Genomic DNA, 6,956 nt, shown 5'->3' on the forward strand with positions numbered 1-6,956 from the left:
GTCATTACATCTCATTCATGACACGTATCTCATTCATGACATTGCACGTAATGTCACGCGTAATACGGAAGCGGCGGAATGCGATGTTGAGGATTTGAAGGTATCGAAAAGACGGCGTCGCGTCTATTAAGTTCGCTTCTTTACAGCGCGGCGGAACATTTGACATCATTTTAGACCACGTGATGGCGCTCGACAAGTAGTGGTGTAAGCGGCGAAAGAAAAAGGTCGGCGCAACTTTGCTCCCTTTGCAAGCATGAAGAAAGACAGTATTGATGATTTTTTTTTTATTTTGTGCATCAGCTCTGAAACGGAGCAGCGCCAAACAGTTGCCCAGCCTACTTGAGTGTATCTGGCATTTTATACATTTTCATTCTACTATTTTTGTAAACATCTCCATCTGTTTGTCTTTCTTAAGTCTTCTCTATTTGCCTTCTACCGCTACTTATGACTGTATCAATCTCTTCCACAGGTTTTTCCACTAATACCCTAAAGGTATCTTCCTTACCTCGACTACTGACCTGTTGATGCTTACTTCCACTTTAAGTCCAAGCGCTTCTGGAAGGTTTCCATTACCTACGGATCTCACTGGGCTAATACTTTCGCATTCCATTACGATGGGATGAGTGGTCTCCGGATTTTCCCTGCAGAAGACACACGCGTCATCTTGTTGCCAATATTTGCTCCGGTATGTTTTTGTTTTTAGGCAACGAGCTCAAGCCTCAAGTAGCAAGGCACTGCCCTTTGTGTTATCAATAAAAAATATCTTCAAATTTGTTTCTTCCCAGTGTAAATCTGTCTTTTTTGTTCGCAAACCTTTCGTCCAATTTGCTGTCTCTATTTCTCTCTATCATTTCTGATGACTGCTGATTGTCTATTTATGTTTTCAATTAAGCTGTACTTGTTGGCTAACTTTCTGGATCTCTTCCTCTATTTTGCGTCGAAGCCTTTCAGGAACAGACACCTGTGCAATTTAGCCGCCCATTTATTGACACCCATGTTCTTCAGTCTAACTTCAAATCTAATCTTGCTCTGCACTTCAACTTCAAAACAGGTGCAAACAATGTCACCGTGCACAGCCTCATTTCTGATTTTTCCGCGCGCTCCCGAAGGCAACCGGCCTACCGATCTTTCGCCAACTTCCAAATCCCCGACAAGATATTCGCTTTTAAGCACAGAATAGGATTTGCGAATGTTAGCGCTGGAAACATTCCTTTTCCAGATGACACGCACCACCTCCTATTTTGTGTATCACCAAAGTGCTCCATGCTTTGTTGCTGCTGCATTCCGCTTCCCCTTTGTTTTCAGATTATTTTAGTGGTGTCTGGGTATTTCCTTCTTTTATGCGTAGGTATAGCTAATTACATTGCTTGACTATGAGCATGACGCTGTTGAAGTGGCACCACGTTATGACTTGTCACGTCCTCAAAGATCATAATTGCCAATTTGTCTGTGCCAAACTTAAGGCCTAGATCTGTTGCTGCGTTGCCACACATTTGCAAGTGTCTGTAGATCTCCTGTATTGTCTGCTATCACTATGTCGTCCGCATACATCAGTCCAATGTCCTTCTGTTGCACCCATTGCCAAAGGCGAATATAAAATAAACCAAACCCTCATTCACTGTTTTCCAGTCATTTTCTATTACGTTAATATAAAGAGGGGAAATAAGAGACAGAGGAGACACTGATTTACGCCATTGGAAAATTTCCACCATTTTATTGCATTTCGGGATTTCCCATAAAAATTGCAATTTGTTGTCCCTATATAACTCTCTGAGCAGCTCCACGAAATCGTCATCCATGCATCAGTGCTTCAGAATATCCCATAACAATGCCGTAGGCTACCTTAATATCTAGAAATTCTCTCGATAATGGTCTATTGTGATCTATTGTAAACTCTATGCACTGAGTTCGTACAAAAATATGCACTAAGCGGCTGCGTGGTATGAACCCATTATGTAGTTCCCGGACAATATCATTCTTCTCCATCTACTTTGACATTTCTAATTCTATGGTTTGCATTACCATTCGATATGTCGCCGACCTTACAGTAACTCGGGAACTCGACGGTATCTGGCGGAAGGCGCAGCAGTTAATTTAAATGGCACTTGGCGGCGGCATAGAATAAGGCGACCACGACACAGAGACGCCCGTCCCACTGCTTCTACGTCTACTTGTACTCTAGCAATTGCTCTAGCAATTAAGCGGACACTCCAGGCGCGCAACTGCCGTCGTTGTCGCCGTTAAGTTCCGCATAAAGTCCTAGGGCGATAAAGTCGTCCCCGCGCGCCGTGTGCTGTACGTGCGAGTGAAAGCGTGCGAGGGGCAGCTGGCAAGCGCTCCCTCTTCTGTAACGCAGGAGGCACGAGGGTGAAGCAAGGGAGACGAGGCGTTCTTCGACGGCTGCCGCTTACGGCGCGGCCATGCTGGCGCCCTATTTTGAAAGCGATCTGCGACGTGCCAAATTTCGCGCACTCGCGGGCCTGATCTTCAAAGCGGTCTTCGATCTTTGCGGAGTGGAGGTAGCGCCAGTAGCATCGTGTGCGCTGTGGTTTCGACGTTTCATTCGCGTTGAAACGAGAGGTGCGCGGAGGCCATTTCGCTCGCTGCTGCTGCCGCGATTCCTCAGTTCAGCGTTTGGATAGCGAGTTTCCGCAGCCATGGAGAGAGAGATGTGTTCATGTTTACCTGCGCACGCGTAACACCGTGCCTGTTTATATAGTTAGTAAGCGAATGTTTACAAGTTTATACGACCGATAAGACTACTATCCTTAATTTCTATAGCTATCTACTAACTCAATTGCTATCCCAATCGATGTTTCGTTTTTCAGGCAAAACTGCGACTTTTTTATTACCGACACTCCAAGCGAAATTCTGTCCTCACTGCCGCCGTGTCGTTTGCATGAAGTCGAAGTACGACAAGATCGCGGCTGCTTGCCGCATGCTGTAGGTGCGAGGGAAAGCATGCGAGGGTGGCTTGGTGCGGTGGTATCTTCACGCAAGGGAGGAATGCTGGAATGGTGCACGCAGAGAGTTACTGTATGCACTTGCCAATGAGGGGCTAGATGGCGCTACGGATGCTGCTGAGCCGCACGGCTCACGGGAGCAAATGAACCAGCCGTCAGGTATCGCGGTTGCGAAGACGTGTTTTGCACAGTGGCACAGGCTGGGATAGTGCCTCTCCCGCACATCTGTCCACACTAGCCCGCGTTCAGTTCTAAAGAGCCTCGAAAACAAGAAGGGCCGAAGTACAGTGGAGCCGAAGTGCGGTTTAGGAGTAAGGATCGACGGCGAATACCTGAGCAACCTTCGGTTTGCCGATGACATTGTTCTATTCAGCAACACTGCAGACGAGTTACAAAAAATGATTGAGGACTTTAACAGACAGAGTGTAAGAGTGGGGCTGAAGATTAATATGCACAAGACAAAGATAATGATGAATAACCGGGCAAGGGAACAAGAATTCAGGATCGCCAGTCAGCTTCTTGAATTTGTGAAGGAATACGTTTACCTAGGTCAGCTAATTAAAGGGACCCTGACCATGAGAAGGAAATTCACCGAATAAAAATGGGTTGGATGGCATACGGCAGACATCCTGAGCTCGTTACGGGAAGCTTACCGCTATCATTGAAAGGGAAGGTATACAACTAGTGCATTTTATCGCTGCCGACATATGGGGCAGGGGCTTGTAGACTGACAAAGAAACTTGAGAGGAAGTTAAGGACTGCGCAAAGAGCTGTGGAACGAAGAATACTATAGTATTCTTCGTTCTTCGTTAAAGTTATGCCTATAGGCATAACTTTAAGAGGCAGAAAGAGAGCGGTTTGGACCAGAGAGCAAACGGGTATAGACCACATTTCAATTGACATAAAGAGAAAAAAATGGCGCTGGGCAGATCATGTAATGCCTAGAGTAGATAGCTGTTGCACCATTAAGGTGGCAGAATTTGTACCGAGAGAAGAGAAGCACAGTAGAGGACGACAGAAGACTAGGTGGTGCGACGAAATTAGGAAATTTGCGGGGGCTGGTTGGAGTCGGTTGGCTCAGGACAGGGATAATTGGAGATCGCGGGGAGAGGCCTTCATCCTGCAGTGGACATAAAATAGGCTGCTGCTGCTGCTGATGATGATGATGATGGAATGCGAAAAAAGACAAGAGTCACGACTGCTGTTAGCACAGTGGCGCTTGTTTGCTTTTGCATGCCAGTGTAACGTTCTCGCATACGAAATTACCATCCGTGACACGCAGTTAGTCAAGTGGGCTCTCGCATGGAAGTGGGTTCGAATGTCGAACGGGACACCGGGGCTCGTAGCCTCCGCTGGGGGCTCCCGCTGGGTGTCGGCAGGAGTGGCAGCTTCGCGCTGGTGCAGCGAGTGGCTTTATGTGATACGACATCATTGCACGTTCAAAACGAAAGCGAAGAAATAAGCAAAGGGACCGTTAAAGACTAAAAAAAAAAAAACAGGCGTGAAGAAACTCGCGCGCAAAGCCGCCTCCCAACTATAAAAAGAGACGGCTTTACCCTCGCTTCGCGCCACTGAACAACCGACTGTGACGTCCCTGAGGTGTTTAAACCCACGGTTAATTTGTACCCCTGTAACTCGGGCATCTTGCAGCGATGCTGAGTCTAATCTGCATCGGGTGCTTCTACATGAGCACTTTTCTACTGTCTACTGGATCCGGGATCCAGTAGACAGCGATCGTAGGCTGTTGCCAGCACCGTAATGCGGAGTGAGCTCAAACAACTCGATACAAATTGTTGGACCGTGCACCAGCTACTATTCTTGATCGCGACCTCAAAAAATGGATCCGCATCAGGCTTGATTGCGATTTGAAGGGTCCGTGTTTCACGGCTAACAAAAGCCGCCCGAGAGTCAAAGCGATTGTTACGTTTCGCCTACGACGCGCGGTTTAGCCGGCGCGGCTGCAACAAAGCGGCAGACATTTTGGCCCGTTCGGCGCCGCCGCTACGCCTCCCCGCCAAGCGCGTCCAGGCATGTTCCGATGCCACGTGTCTTCATGTGCGTGTGTGAGTGTATGTGCATATTGGTGCCCACGCTTGTCGAAGCGCGGCAGCCGAAGAAAGGAGCTCCCAACAACTGTGAAGCAAGGGGGTCCGAGCGGCGCCGACACAACGGCTGCTCCTCCTTCTCTTCCCATTGTGCCCACGCTTGTCGAAGCGCGGCAGCCGGGGAGAGGAGCTCCCAACAACTGTGAAGCAAGGGGGTCCGAGCGGCGCCGACACGACGGCTGCTCCTCCTTCTCTTCCCATTGTGCCCACGCTTGTCGAAGCGCGGCAGCCGGGGAGAGGAGCTCCCAACAACTGTGAAGCAAGGGGGGTCCGAGTGGCGCCGACACGACGCTGCGCCACCTTATCCCATTGTTCCCGAGCGGCACCGTCACGTGCTCGTCTATAGAGGGGTTCCTTCTTGCCCTCAACTACGAGAGTATAAAAGCAGCTGCCCCCGGACGCCAAAAGAGGGCTCCGATTTCTTCTGTTGAGTAACGTGCTCTCCCGTCTCTCTACTTCGGCCAACCTGACCGCCAACTCTTTGCGATGTTAGAATAAACAAGTTGTGTTGTTGTTACCACTCGACTCATGCTTTGCCAGGACCTTCGGATGCTTCCAGTTGTACCCCAGGCCGCCAGGCCAACGCTACCCTTGGGGCTTGCGACCCAGGTGCAACAACGGGCGTCAGCGCCGAGTTCCCAACAACTCGCGCCAGCGGTGCGACCACAACACGATTCAAATCACCGCTGCCCTACTCTCACAACAGAATACGCGGAGTCCAGATGCAACACAGTATGGTCCGCATTCGTTTTAGAAATGGGCTACCTAAGGATACGCCTGTGCTAAAGCACTCCACTGCTTGCAACTTGCTACTGCAGAAATGGCACTGGTCAAACACGAGAGAGAGAGAGAGAGACAAGGCGAGACTCGGATTACGCCGAGTTAAAATCAAAGGTGTAATTTTTTCTGCTTTATCAGGCTGGTGAAGACGTACAATTATTGAAAGCCAAGCCTCGAAAAATCACTTTCGAAACAGATAACACAATAATGTAGACGAGCACATGTATTACAGGTTACTCAGACCAAATTTAGTGGCACACAAAACAACTTATACCACTGTCACACCGGCATTTTCGAAGCCCTTGGAGTCAAAAACGCTCTTCTTCGAGGGTTGATGCCCGCTGTCACACGAGTGCATCAAAGGAGGCATAGTCGGAAGGAGCATTGAGTCAGGGCTGTTCGCGTTCGTTCTTTGAATTCTTAAGGACATGTCGTACGCCCTCTTCAGTTCAAAGGGTGCATAAGTGAAAAAATATTTACAGTATAATTATACAAGTTCAACCCTTACCTGTTGAAAACAAGTTTCCCAGTACGATACAAGCTTCTAGACACTAAACACTGTCGTGACAGCCGGAATCTCAATCTTGCACACGCCGGTGCATGCAGCAGCACCGGCATCGCCCTCTCGCCCGCATCATCATCGACGTCAAATGGGTGCCGTGTGCGATTTGGCGACCGGCTGCTACGCATGAAAGTGTCGTATGTTTCTGAGTGTTAGCTTTTTAATGCGAAGCGTTCTTTGCGAACTTCGGGCGTTATGTATCTGTCTATTCATGTCTATTTGTCATCCTAAGTATCAGTGGTATGTTAAACATGATGCTGCCGTGGTTATTAAACTCAATATATATCAGGATATGAATGAAATGCATGCATGACCTGACATGGATGACATCACATATGTCATGATATGAACGATATATTTCATGACATGTAATGTGCGTCATTACATGAATGACAAGACATACTAGCACATGTCATGAAAGCCATGACATGATATGGCTTGTGATGGCATGTATGTCACTACAAATGGCATGATAACATATTGCTGTCGTTACTCGATATATATGGAATAATTTGGTATATATCTGGATATGAATGACACGATAAG

Source organism: Dermacentor variabilis, chromosome 1 (assembly GCF_050947875.1).
Source record: "Dermacentor variabilis isolate Ectoservices chromosome 1, ASM5094787v1, whole genome shotgun sequence".
NCBI lineage: Eukaryota > Metazoa > Arthropoda > Arachnida > Ixodida > Ixodidae > Dermacentor > Dermacentor variabilis.